The sequence below is a fragment of the Tinamus guttatus genome, unplaced genomic scaffold (assembly GCF_059628265.1).
Source record: "Tinamus guttatus ecotype Peru unplaced genomic scaffold, ASM5962826v1 Tinamus_guttatus_pri_ptg000115l, whole genome shotgun sequence".
Taxonomy (NCBI): Eukaryota; Metazoa; Chordata; class Aves; order Tinamiformes; family Tinamidae; genus Tinamus; species Tinamus guttatus.
Genome location: NW_028288649.1, coordinates 7640412 through 7655605, shown reverse-complemented (window position 1 = coordinate 7655605; position 15194 = coordinate 7640412).

Below are 15194 nucleotides of genomic sequence, written 5' to 3'. Positions count from 1 at the left end.
TCAAGCTAATTTCTGCATGAAGAAAAATATGTTTTCAAAAACTGTACTAGACCAGTTACTTTTATTTCCATCTTTCCCTGGATTAATGCTATCCATAACTCTTAGCTGATTTTCAACCTTTATGCAAATACCTGTCATAATTACAGATGGAATAGGGGACATCTCTCTGATTTCTCTTTTCCAAAATTCCTTCCAAGCCATAGAGTATTGGATAGTAACCTTATTCTGCATCATGCTTTCAAGACTTCATTTGCTATAAAAATACCCTCACTTCTGTAAAACAGTGTTAGCTTTAGCCTGTTTAATGCAGCCAGCTTTTCTCCATATGGATTAACTTGGATATTATATTGTATTTTAATATACAAATTACTTTATCATTACTGATTAACTGTTTAAGGGATTAGCATTTGTGCTGTGTTGCAAAACTTTGGCATTCTATCAAATCAGAATCAAAATTTTTTTGTAGATAGCCCCTCTGTCAGGTAGAGTTCCTTCTCCTTCCTTACATACTCCTCCTCTCTTCCTTCTTCCTTCCCTCTCTGCCTTTTCTCAAAGCTGCAACACGGCAGCGAATGGGGCAGTGCTGGATTTCCAAAGTGAAATGTGGATTGCCGAAAGGGTAGCAGAGCAACTTTCTTAAATCAGACTGGATATTGATTACTTTGCTGAAGGGTCTAATCGAATCTGATAACTCAGCCAAGCAGACAATTTTTTTGAAATGCTGCCTTAAGGACTGTATTACCTAAAAGATGCATTGGGTGGACACAGCATTCAACATTTTTGTCAATAACTCAAAGAACTGAGAAGGTGGTTAAATGCTGTTTGTTAAAATATCATCATTTTGCATTTGTGGGCAAAAAAAAAAAAAGGACTAAGCTAGATAAAGGTAAAAAATCAATGTTCTCTCCTTCTTTTCCATAACTTCCTGAACTTTTTTTACCAATCTGTCCTTCAAAAATAGCCAGTGTTCACTAGCTTTTGAAAAAGACTGATGTAGGAATTCATGTAAAGCCAGGACTCCTGGTTAAACAACTGCACTTTAAACAGGTACTTAAGGCTAAGCATATTTCTGAATATGTCCAGGGAAAAATCATGTAGAGTAGATACAATATCTGATCTGAAAATATGCCAACTAACTGTTCAAAATCCTGAAGGCAGACTGGGTGCCAGGTGTATAAAAACAAGGCCATTTCATTTCATATTCACTTCATATTATAAAATATGTGGAGCTGAGCACTAAATCTTCTCTTAGACTCTTAGTCTCTAGACTCCTCAGTAAGCTGCAGGGAGGGTTTGGAGCTGGCTGGCAAAACGTGTGCGTGTTTCTTCTTCAGTCCCTCATGCTTTATTTTCAGGTAGTGTTCACATGCTTTATTTTCAGGTAGTGTTCACATAGTCCCTTTGGCCACCAAACTGGGTGGACCTGGGCCGCTCCCAGAGCACATCTGGGGTTCAGCCTGGCTTATTCACTCATCAGGGACATGAGCTTTTCTCAGCAGGAGAAAGCCAGTTTGGCCTCTTGGTTATTGCTGGCTGTGACCGCTCAAGATTCCTTTCCATTGCATCAAGCATGAAGGTTTCTGCTCTCAGCCCAGTTAGTTTGGACTCAGTGACGGATTCCTGTTCTAGAAGACCATTATAACAAATGCAATGGGCACATTTGCAAAGGACTCTGTAGGGATTTAGCTACACGGTGTCCATTAATTTCAACAGACCATTCACGTCCTTATCCCTCTACCACATTATGTCTTGTTTGAAGTGCACTTAGAAACAGACATTTTTCAGACTTTGGCATTGTGTGTGTTTTTATAACATTTTATTATCTCATATATGAAAGTAGCAAAGGGATAAAACTGAAATAGGAATCTCAATGAAATAAATCATGCCTTGACATCCTTAGTGGAGACGCTTGCTATGCAGTTAAGTTTGCTAAATAAGGTACTTTCTTATCATTTTGAGTAAATACTCATGAACAGGCTTTAAGCACTAATAAATTACACCAATCTGAAATGAAAGTAATCTGTGTTTCAAATGTGATATTCCTGCAGGCCTGAGTTTTGTCTTTTGCCATGATTGTGACACCTAAAGCGAGACCTGTTGGAGCTACTTCAGCAATAGTGCCAGGGAAACATTTTCAAGCACTTTACTGTTGTCTCATTTGCATCTTTAAGCTTCAGAGTAAGAAAAAAAATAAAGAAATCACCTACTAGTACAGAACATAGCCTCTGTCTGATTTAGTAGTTCTATTACTTTTGTGATTCGCGGCTAATTCATACAAAAGAAATTAGGTTATAAATTACTATTAGGAGATTAACATTTCATGAATTTAATAAATGTCCTCATGGCTACTCCAAAATCTAATTCCCTAGCCTAAAATGTCATCCATGTCTCCTTGTTTTAGGTAAACGAATTTATTTCGGTTTAGTAGTGCTGGGGGAATATGTTAACTGAAATTCATTTTGAGTGGAGTCACTGCCCTTTTCTCTCACTCTCTCTCTCCTCCTCCTTATAAATCTAAAATACTATAGTATTAGAATAATGCAGGAAAGAAACTCAATTAGCTGACCTCATGTAGGAGAGAATGACATACCAGCTTACATCATCTGGAATAGAAATGTCAAGTTTTTTAGGAATAAGCCTATGGATATACATAGCAAAGTTAATTTATGGCATTATATATGGCCAGTGGTCGTGATCTAATAAATAACCTGAGTATACAATAGCGTGTACTCCGTGGCGTAGTATCATTTGCTTCAAGGCCCTCAGACTTATGGCAGATTCACGGCAGACTTAGAGCTGGTAAAACTACCTTATTCAATTGTGCTTATGCTTAGAAAAATTAGATTATAAATATAACACTATTTTCTCTCTACCTCATTTTCAAATTTACTCATTTTATGGGCAAAAACATGACTTCTACATGTCTATTCACCAAGTTGATGAATTTTACTATAAACCTTTTTCTTCATAAAGTAACATCGGAAAAAATCTACAACCTGAACTAAGGGAAAAGGAAGGGGAGGATTTGCATGGTGAAAATCTCAATTAAGTCTGATGAAGTTCTGCTCCTGCAGCATGGTCTTCGCAGTTCTGAGTAGCTGAAGCCTAGAGCAGACTGGGTTACAGAAAAGGAGGATTTCCCAATTTTGGGAGCCTTGATTCTGTGTGCCTGCTCTCAGGGTACTTAATGGCTCCTTCATGACAGAGACTAAGCTGCTTCCTTCTGATGGTAGTAGTGGTAAAAGCAGCCATGATACGTTTTTCCCCTGCAGAATGGAAGAGTTGAAACAAGGAGGAGAGAGAGGGCATGTTGTAAGGCCCACGTTTTGGGGAGGATCTGGGAGAATGAATTTAACTCTACCCAGGCCCAGGAGGCAGATGAGTCCAAGCTGGAGCTGAACCTGGGTCAGAAATCTTCATTCTTTGCTGAATGATTACTTGAGAGAAGACTAGGGTCAATTATGGGACTCTCAGTGTCAGGAACTGGCATCTGCAGGGCCTCACTCCTGCCTTCCAAACCTGGAAGCTCTTTGAGTCTGGAAGGAGACACAGGACCAATTCCTGAAGCTGCTTGACCCTGACATGAAGTCATAAAACTGGATATGTTGCTTTAGCATCTGCATTTATCAAGTTCTTCTTCAGCTATTAAAAAAAAAGGGGAGTGGGAGAGTGGGGAATGGGGCAGAACAAGTTCACTTCTTTTGAAATGAACTTTTTGTGGTAATTCCTTGCACAAGGACTTCCACTGTTTAGGCAGATTTACAGGTCCATGGTAGATCTAACACATTTCAGAAATCCCCTACCATCTCTATATGAATCTTTAAGATACTGTCTCATGTGCTTGCTTTCAAAATTAATTCTCTGAACCATCTCTGTTATGATGACTGGAATTCATGCCCAATGCCTAGTTAATTGGCAGGTGAGGATCACATTATTATTGACTTACTTTTTGTAAATCTGAGAATGTGGTTTATTTTCATAATGGTATGTTATTCTCATGTCTGTGCACTTCATGTCTGCAGCTTGTTTAAAATCATTGGCTTCTCTTTATATTGATGCAGAATAAATTATCTGAGGCAGAAAGACTGCTTTCTCGCCTCATTCAAGTGCAAATGCAGCAATTGTCTTCTGATCCTCACTGAGACAGTAGGGAGAATCTAGGAAAAAAATAAAGATCTGTATTCTTGTTGAGATTTAGTTTGAAATATTTTAGGTTGATCTGTCAAGATGAAACTTCAGGCAGTAAGTTTCTTGACCTGAAGTCCTGTTCCAAATGAAAACTCATGTTGTTCCATACCAGGACTGTTTCTGTTAATTTGCCAGCAGTTTTTATGTTTATTTTTAGTGTCTTCCATGGGCTAGAGATTGGTTGAATAATTACTTGTTGCTAAGGGTGTCTTTTAAAAGACACCCATTTTCCATAATCTAGTAACAGAAAGTCAACTCAAAACATTAACCCAGGGAGTGGTACCAATTTGAAACTACAACCAAACATTTAGACAGTTTTAAAAGCTATAAACTTTCAGTGTTTGTGCTTGGTAAACCAGAATTGTTTTTAAAATGCTCAGATAGGACAGTTTTTTTCCAGAAGTGACATGATGGCATAATCCTAACATGATTTGACAATGTTGCTTAACTGTGAGCTAACATTGCACCTAACCAATGAAGGTTAGACCTAAGGGAAGTTCATAGGAAAGAAAATATTCTCGTTTTTCATAAATCCTGAACTGAACCACCTTGGAGAGGGGAAGGAAAGCTAGTGACAAACAGGCAGCTGCAGCTGATAGGAACCGTGCTGCGTTCTAGCTCTGTGCCACCACCATGAACACTTTGCTCCCTGGTGCATCTGTGCAAGAGTCCAGAAGACCTGACCATGACAGCCCATGCAGTTATGAATCCCTTATCAATGTAAAGATCAGGTTTGATCTTAAATTCATTTTTATAATTTGGCTTTTATTGTGGCAAGAGACAGCTGAGCTTTAATTTTAGCCCGTTCAAGTGCAGTTAGCATGTGCCTTAGCATGTGTGAGCACCCCTAAAGCACATAATGGCAAAAGAATCAGAAAGAAAATTTTCTAAATTAAAGTACAGAACTTCAGACACCCTGAAACTGAAACTTCTGGACTCTATCTTGAAAATGTTTTAAGTTGCTGCTTATTGAAAAACCGGAGGAAACTTAAGTGACCTAAGATTGCTGTTCAGATAGTTATTTCTTGAGTTATTTCTTGAGTTATTCTTGTTGATTTAACTCTTTCTGTAATTGACTACTAATTCTTTGCTGTGATAAAATCCTTGATTTCATCTCAGATTTGGCAGCAGCATTGATTTATTTTTCGCTTAAATCAATGTTAATCATAATTAAACTTTGGTACTTTTTTCTTTTCTCTTTTTATTTTGTTTTAATAATTTTATTTACATTTATGCCAAGAAATGAAATCACAATTTCTTCAATAAGTAATGGGGATCTTAAATCTTTTATGACTTTGTTAGCCCTTGCTCCTTATGCAAGATAATATCATTGCAAGGATTATATTGGTTTTAAGCTTGACATTTTAGCCCTTTGCAGAAAAATTCAGGTGTCCTGTTTCAGCTGAGCTGGAGTGTGTGGAAGAGGGTGTACAAGCATTACACTGGTGATGGGATTGTGCGACAGATTTATACATGCCTTATTTGGCAGTTGGTGAGAGCATTCCTTCTGCTTCAACTCCTTCTGCCTCTATTTTAGGTTAGTTTTGATCTTATTAACCGATTCACATCCATCCTTTGAATATGCTATAAAACAAAAAGAAATCAGAATTGTAGTTGCAGTCTAGCATTAGATGCATTTTATTCACATTTCAAAAAATGTACTTTTATTAATATTTTGCGTTTGGTGGGACAGAGGAGGTTTAATAGCTGGCTTCTGTTCCAAAACTGTATGGAGAGGCAATAATGTGCCATGGAGGAGGCTGAATGAGAGGAGTTTCTTTCATTTTAATTGAGATCTGCAATAAATGAGCTAAATCAATATTATACCTCATGTAGTTTCCTTCCAGCTTTTGGTAAGAGGAACAAGAGCAGGGAGATGCTTGAAGGGCTGGACTTTTCCTGTGTTTGGAGCAGAGCCACTGATCACAGCAGAGGAAAAGCTGACCAGCTCAGGACCACACCAAAAATAACAGAGAACAGCCTCCAGGGAGGGTTTAAACATCCTCATTAACTTTTGTTTTTGCTCTTGGATGATCTCTGGCCTGACTCTGGCTTGCTTTGCCCAAATCAGACTGCAGCTATGGACAGACAAGCTGTTCGAAGGGACTTGCATCATTTCATGCTTGCATTTTTGGCAGGCTTTTCCTCAGGAGATGACAGATATTATGGATGATAGAATCACCCCAGCTTTCCTTCCGTCTCCCTTGGTTATTAATGAGATGGAGATGGAAAACCTCCCAGTTGCTTTCTTCTAAGCTTTGTCTGCTTCGCGCGAGTGTCAGTGTGAGAAAAACCAACATCATGAAGCTATTGAGGCTGCTTAACTGCAGGTTAGCAAAGACAACATGAACCATGGCTCTGATCTTGCAGTGTTTATTCTTTGTTTCTAAGTAAATACATTTCCTGCTTCTGCCACAGCTTTGAATAAATCATTTGACCTCTAGCAAGCACTTCTTTTGCATTTCGATATCTTAATCTTGTTTTAATTCATCCTCCATCACTAACAGTGCTTTGTTTTCATGCCTGTTTCAGCCACTCATTCCACTCCATTGGCTGGATTTAGGGTTCTTACTCAAAAGAGAGGAACAACTTGCACATCCCACTGATTTTAATCAAAAAGTATTTAATCTGTTCCAGTCCAGAGGATGCCAGGCTTTTCCTAGAAAACATTCCCATTCTCTTTTTTAGCCATCAGGAGCTCTTGCTTGAATAGAGTCAGAGAATGTTGCAGGCTTTTTCTAAATAATATTTGCCTTTCCGAAGTAGGCTTAATATTCTTGAATAATTGAAGATACGTTTTATCTTTTAGCTGGCAAGGGATTTTCTCAGCTGACCAGAAATCCTGAACAAAAAACAGAAAGGCCAGTGCAAAAGCTGGCAGGGAGAAAACGACACTGCCTTTAAAAAGCTGTTAATTATTTTTCTAGGGTCTATTTAAGCCTAGAGTTTATTCTGTCTCAGAGACTGAACAACTTCCAAAGGCTTTTCATTAGGCAAGCCCAAGAGACTCTGAATTCTTTCTGAAACTGCAGAACCATGGAAGAAAGATTTGTCTGCGCCCGCGATTGATCTGCAGCGCCGTGCGGTTATTACACAGCTTGGCTAAACGTGCGCAGTTCCAGTCAGGGTTATTCCCTGATAAAAAAGAAATTCAGGCAGGGTGGATATGTGAATATTTATGTCTGCTGTTTCCTTGCACATGCTGCTCAAGATTGACTACGGTTCAAAAACAACCTGACGCTTGCAGTATCTGTTTTTTTCAATAGGACATGTGTATAAATGTGCTAATTTCTAACTCCTCAGAAGAGCTCTAGCCTTTGCCATCTCCTTTGGCATCTTCCTAGGAGTCTTTCTTAAAAATTAACTGAACCAATGTTTTATCGTCTGCTGCTTTATTATTTTTCCTGTTGAAAGCCATAATTGCAACATAACCAGCTCCATCTTCTTTCACTTGGTTGTAGTTTTCATGTGTCTGCAAATCACCTTTTTAATTTCTCCCCTTACAGATGAACTAGCTTCTCTGTTTTCATCAGTTTTTTTTTTTTCCTCTGATCACATGAAGGGCAGGAGGGCTGTGAAGATGACACCTCTGGAACGTCATTTCTCCCTGGTGTTCTCTGCATTTCCGGCACTCCTGCTCTGGGACCGGACTTGTGGCTCCCTGTTGAGTCTTGGAGGGTCACGGGTGCTTGGTGCTTGGGTGCCTGGGGAACAAGCAGCACCCAGTGGAGCGGGCTGGGAGGGAGCCCGGACGCAGCGCGGCTCTTCCTTACAAACACATCATCCCTTTGCAAGGCGTCTCCTCATCCTCCCCCCGGCAATTATCTCCCCTAATGCATCCATCACGATGCTCTTATTTGGTTAATTAACTTATCCACTGAGCATGAACTCAGGTGCTGGCAGAATTATGAATCCTTCTTATGCTATGCAACTTTTAAAGGTACCTCCGACTATTTTCCTCTTCCAGTACTGGAGTCGCACTGCGTAGCCCGTCGTTAGACCTTTGGAAAACTACATGTGTCCCTTAGTCTACTGTCTCGTTGCCTATCAGTCATATTTTCATGTTCCCCATTACTTCTGTGACATAGCCAGCCTAGTTAGACTTAATGTTTTTCAGGCCTTCAACAGACTTTATCTGCCTTGACAAAGCAAATTCTCAATGGCTTAAAAGTTTTAAGTAAGAGATCATTTTTTTTCAAAGCTCCTCTTCTAGGGAGCTTTGTATGGTCATTAGTTCATTAGGTAACAAATTAACTGAATACATGAGATATAATTCATTTTTTAAAAGAGAAGAAATACCGCTAGATTTTTTAAGGTGTAGAGGACATTTTACTGCTATGGAACCACTCCAGAGAAATCTGCAAACTCGCCTTTTCCTCCCTGCTGCTGGGAGATGAAGAGTCCAGGAGAAAAATAGTTCTGTTGCTCTGATACCTACATTTAAACAATACAAAAAAAAAAAAAAAAAAGGAATTCTAAGCAGAGACACAGCAACTTGAGGTTTTTTTTCAGTTCGTATATCAAAATATAAACATATACATGCTGGAATCTGTGGGTTTTTTTTAATACATAAGCACACATTCGTATTTGTACATCGTATTGATCCTCAAGAAAAGCTTTAACAGCAAGATGCATTCTATTCTATGAGATGAATTCAGGCCACAAGGGGAAGCTGAGGTCTTTTCCTGGAGGGGAATGAGTGGTCATGCTCTGCTCTTGGTGCAGGTAAGTCTTGCTGGCTGAGCTTGGGACTTGGGGCTTGGGGCCTTTGTTATTGACCTGAGAAGAAAGTGTTTTTTTTAAAAATTATAGCATAAAGGTGAATAAATCCCCCTTTCCTCACCCTGAATTATGCTTTGTTTTTTCACATTGTTTTCACACACTTTGCTGGATTTTCTATATATTTTCCGTGTTCTGAACTTTTCTGTCTTCATGGAACTAACTTTAAAATGATGAAGGGAGTGCCTCAAATTCTTTATTTTTTTGGAATCTTCATTTGTTAATTTAGAAGTTTTTAACTTGAGTTCTTTTTCATCTGGCTTTTCAAATGCAGTTAGGGAAGGACTTGTTTTTGAAGAGAGTTGAGCTATAAGGTTCATGTCCTATGACACCCAGCATGTATAATAATCTAATGATCTCAAAGAGTCTTATAACTGTATAGATTTCTGAGTCCTCAGACATTTCTTCCACATATTTATTATTTCACTGCAGTAAAAAGGAAACAATTTTAAAATCCGTGCAATCTATAAACAAACCAAAAGAGGCAGAAAGGCTGTCTATGCTGACATGAATTAAAAAAAAATCAGTGAACTGTAGCTAATTACAACTAGCCTGGATACTGAGACTCTGAAAGTAGTTTGAATATATGGTAACTCCAATTTATCAATGAATAACAGTGGAACCAAAGCTATTTTAAACTCAAACTGGCATTTTTTCTTGCAATAATGACACTGTTGGACATAGGGCATCTGTTACAAATAAAGCAATTCACAGCACTGCTTTTACGTTTCCAAGTAGAACCAGAACTTCCAGGACACAACGCTGACAGTTTTCTTCAGAAACAATATTTTGGCATCCATGACCATGATCCTGTTAGAAGATGTCCACATGTGCCTCCTGAATCTGCACAAAGTCCTGGCATCACTAGTGGATCTCTATGTTAATGCAGGAGTTTGCTTGCATGCGTTATAGAGCAGAAGGGACCTTCTCATTTTTTTCTACTCTACTGTGAAATGGTGCTTTTCCTGTTTCACTTTGCCTCGTAGCTCATGTGAAAGGATGTAAAAGAAAGATGGAGTTAGCTGGAGAACTTATTTTTAATGACAAAATGTGAGCAAAGTATTTGCAAACGTTTGCCAAAAATATATTTGGCTTTTTCAAAGTGGTTATATTGGTGGGTGTGCTCAGGAGCCTGAAATCACAAAAATAGAAGAAAAAGGAAATTAGGATACAATTTTTTTTGGTTTGTTTGTTTTGTGTGTGTGTAGATGAGAATTTAATTCTAGAACATGTCAAAAGTAATGTACTTGGGGAAAAGATAAATATTAAAAGACGTCTTGGGAGGGAAGAATATGCCTCTCCGATTAAAACTTGAATAAAAAGGCCCATTTTTAGGGCTTCATCCTAATGTTAGGTTGGAAGCAGGATAGAGTCTATTAACTTAGTATTTACTGCTAAAAGCTATGTGTTAAGCATCCCGAACAATAGTTTCCCACAAAAAATCACTTCCATCGTGTTGTAAATTAATATTAATTCTTTGCTTCTGCAGTTCTGAATATAATCTTTTTTGGTAATGATACGCGAATGTGCGGCTACATCCAGGGTACAGGCCCTTGCAAAGGAGCTTTCCCTCAAGCGCAGCTGCCTGATCCCTGGAGACTCCCCAATGGGCAAAAATGGAAAGACAGAGACGTGTGACAAGTTCAGAGTATGCGACAGCTATTTCAGGCTGCTGAGCAGAGGTGTAACTATTTGATGTTCTGTATTATCATGCTGTAATAAAAGGTATGTGCAGGGGACATGGGTAGTTCAGAAAACACTCTAATAGGAAAAGCGGAAAGGAAACTTTTTTCCCTATTTCAGCCACATTACAGAGATGGTCCCACTGCTTGAGCTGCCCTTTAGGAGAAACCGTGGATGCCAGATCACAGCCCTGCACATCACAAATCCCACAGCAGTCGGCCGTGTGTTTGTGTGTGACTTGCCTTTGAATGGACGTGGTTTCGGCAGAGAGCACCGTGCGGGCTGCCTTACACAGCCCGTGTTGCATGCGTGGAATGAAACTCCCATCGCACTGGAAAAACAGTGGCCTGCAAGTGAAGTGCTGCTCCTCGGCTGCGCTTGTGGCCTTCAGCTGCCTGGCACCGCAGCTGCAGGAGGCACCCGCAGCTAGCGCCGCTCAGCAGCATTTATTTATTTATTCCTGGTGCAGCGGGAACTTCTTTCTGGGCTGACGGAGGCTCTGTTTATCCAGGACACGGCGCTGCATTTTCTGGGTTGTATCCATGTAAATTGTTTGATTGCTTGTTTTCAATTCACATGGCAAGAATCACTTTTATACGGCAAAAAAGTGACATTAAACAGCTTTGTATTATAATATTTTTAGTGGAGGAACAAAAACACGATTTAAGTCCATTCTATAATTATGTAATGTATATTAAGCTCTTCATTACATGCACCAGACAGCTTCTGAGATTTCATGGAAAGAGTTTGGGTTTGTGTTTGTAACCAGTTAGTGTATACGTTAGGAACTTTTTTTTTTTTTTTTTTTTTTGGAATTTAAAGCCAGGAGTATAAGATACCATTCTGAGTTTTCCATATATGAAATTAAGTCATACATAAAGTGAAACTGTCTGCCTCTTGGGCAGAGAAACTAAGCAGCAATCAAATATCTACCCAGCATAGAAATAAAAGGGCTTGAAGGGCTTTGACTGCACATTTTCTCTCCTCTCATCCTATTTCAGCTCCCAGGCTTCTGGTTGTACAACAGCGGGAGCTGGAAGTACCGTTAGAAGGGCAGAAGATGAATACTAACAATCAGCCTCATCTCGGGATAGTTATTCACACAAACATTAACTGCAGCCTGTAGTATCATTGTTTGAAAATAAATATATTGACTTCATGGACTAATGCACAAATAAAATCCAGTCAAACCGCCCCACACCATACTGGCAGGTCTCCTGCAAGGCTCACCTCCCTGATTTTAATATTTTTATAAGCCTAATATTTGCAAAATGTTGTCCATAAATCCATTTCTGTCTTTTCTATCATGAGTCAAATAATTTACACTAGCGGTTAGTTTGAAGTTTCATGCTAAAACTCTGGGGATTCCTGTGGGGATGTTTTTTATACTGGAGCAGATTCAAAAGCACCTTAGGACAGGCTGATCAAACTGTGAAATCCCAGGCTAATCTGAAAGCCTAAAGACTTAGAATTTACTTTGCTCCCTTTCAGTGGGCTTGTTTATTTGGTTTTATTTTTAAATATGTGTATCTGACGCTCTGGGCTTAGGTACAAGAATTTGAAAAGGATTAGGACTGCTGCTTGGATACCATAGTGATAAGGGTGCTGTGACTGTGTGCCGGGACACATCCACCCACCCGCACTAGGATGTGCTTATTTTCCATTAGTCCTCAGTCAGTTTTGCAGAGAAGGCTTGGGGAAAAAAAATAAAAAATGCAAGGCTGGAAAGCACACAAGGTTTCCCCTGGGATGGAAAGGTTGCAGAGAAGAGGATTTGCTTCAAGCAGAGTCCATCCAACCTCAGCTGTTGCCCACAGCAAGAAACAGCCTTTGTGGCCTGTGGCGCTGAGCTGGAGCCCCTGCTCTCTTCAGCAGCCCAACAGCAGTGGTGGTGCCGGAGGCCACGTGCAGCTCCAGGGTGGGCAAGGCCACATCTGCTGGGCCCCCTGCGGAAGCCTGTGCAGGCGGTGGGCTTCAGGTCTATGCTCCTCCATCCCCTTTCTGCTTTCCCAGGTGAAAATTGCTTATAGGAGCTTTTCCGTTTAGGCTTTTGGACACTTACCTCAACATTAGAATAGTGAGAAGGTTTTGGTGGGAGAAGGTTGGATGCAATTGTTCCATGGGCCGCCTGGAAGTGTGGGAGGAGTCACACTGGTTAGTTATCCCCCCTCCCTCCCTCCCTTCCTTCCCTCCTTCCCTCCTTCCTTCCTCTCTCTCTCCCTCCCTCCCTCCCTTCTTCCCTTCCTCCCTTCCTCCCTTTGTCTCTCTCTTTCCCTCTCTCTCTCTCTCTCTCCCTCTCTGCCTCTCTTTCTTTTCCTCCCGAAACACCCTCTTTCCTATCTGTGTATGCTCAGCTCTTTCATTTCAGCTCTCTCTTGAAAACAAAGCAAAGCCAAACGCAGTTTCACAGTTTCTCCATGTTCACTTTTCCAGCTAGAGGCCAAGAGAATGGTTATCTGTGGGATGTAACTGAGAGATGGAAATAGAAGAAGGTGCCTTTTAGCTTTTTGCGGGAGAGAGCACATAAATCTTGAAGGCTCCTTCGAAAGCTGTCACCTTTGCAGCCCTAACTGATGAGTGGATCAGCTTCTGTGATTATAAAAAACAGAGGAAGGCTTTGTATTTATATTGCAGTAACACAAAATCATACCTCCTTTTTTCTTTTTCCCAATCCATACTGTACTTAAAAAGAAATAATAAGACATATAAAGACATGCACTTTGAAGTTGCAAGTGGAATGTTTGTTTACACAATCCCAGGCTCCTGAGGGAGCACATTCGGGCTGGGAATCATGTCAAGGAAGGCTGTCAAGAGCTTTCCCATCGATTTCCAGCAGGTGCCACGCTGCATTTCATTGGTTCCGTCGGGAAATTCCCCAAAGGGGCAGAAACATTTAATCAAATGTTTTGAACCTCAAAGGCCCAGTTTGGGTTGTCAAGGAAAATCTTCACCGAAACCACAGTGGGGCACTCAAAAATGCACCCCTCAGCTGCTGGAGTTTCACGCATCACGTTTCAACACGGGCACAGGAGCTGAAGGTTGTAGCAACAGGCTTCTGACCCAGGCAGCACGACCTGCACCATCTGGCTACAACTAAGTTCAGGTACCTGCAGGTACCTGAACGTTCGCTGGGTTCCCAGGAAGATGAGCTGGGTTCCCAGGAAGATGAGCTGCCATCCACTCGGGCAGAACACAAACAGGCTTAATGAGCACAGGATTGGCAAGCGCCCTTGTTTCCTTTCAGCATGAGCTCTGCTTATGAGCAACCACCTGAGGACTGTTTTCAAAAAGAAAAAAACATTTTTTTTTCCATAGGAAATCTTGGAGAAAATACAAAAGAAAATTCTAGATGCCGCCCTTTTTCTTTTGGGTTACGGATAAGATTTGCTTCTTGGCTTGCTGTTTCTTTTCCATGGTGAGCAAGTGCCTGAAGCCTTCACTGCAGCTGCAGAAAGTACTAAGTCAAAACTGCTCTGTCTCCTGAGCTTCGGCTTTGCTGCCTGGGGAGGGAGCAGAGTTCAGCTCTTACCTTCTCTCCCACCTCAGCTATTGCTCCTGGAGGAGGAATAAATACTGGATGGGGAAACTCCAACTTCTCAGACAGTTTAGGGGGTTGTAAATCATCTGTACCACCACAGAAAGGATGGAGACATTTCTACAGCACAGGTCGTGTGTTAGGATGCTCTTGTTATGGGACAGTGAGTAGCAAGGATGCCTTCCCACACCATTAAAGAAACCAGTAGAGTGACCAGATCTACACTAATTTTGATGGCACTGGCCATTCTACCTCTAAAGAATCTTTCAGAAGCGAAGTAGGTTCAGGGAACGATACAGAGGTGGGAACAAAAGGCTGAAATTTTAATTACTCTTTTGATTTCACTTGAGCTCATTGCTCCCTCAGAGTCCCAGTGTCTCTGCATCTAGTCATGATTCTGTAACTTATCCATGAAATGCCCTTACAAAATCTGCTTTATGCCTGAAGGAAAGGTACTAGTACACAGTTCAGAGGAAGAGTGGGTGCATCCATTCTCCCCACTACTCCCCAGTTATTAAAATTGAGAGAGGCAATTAGGGAAAAAAAAAAGTTTTCTTTCATTATTTTGTTCCATTTAAATTAATTAATAGTAAGCCTCAAAAGTTGGGTACCAGACCAGCCACAAAAGCAGTAAAATACTATACCAAATATGAGCAATAGACATTATTTTCCCTTTAATGATACTGAGTAATATGTAGGAATACTGCACAGCCTATAAGCCTCTTTTGAAGTATCCTGTGCAACTAGCTGGTTTCATTGAGATCTTATATATGATCTGAAGACAGCTCTGCTTAGGCTACCAATAATGGGCAATGCAATAGGTTGTTGCACAAATCTGTACATTTTCAAGTCATGCCAAAAGAGCGGGTTTTCCCTGCTCTCAGAAACACATTCCTTCAGTGATTAGTAGCTGACCATCAGGGATTTGTGCTTATTTCCTTGCAGCCTCTAGCACTTGTCCCTTCAGCGTCCCTGCTGTCATATACCTGCATTCTCAGGGTTCCCTGCT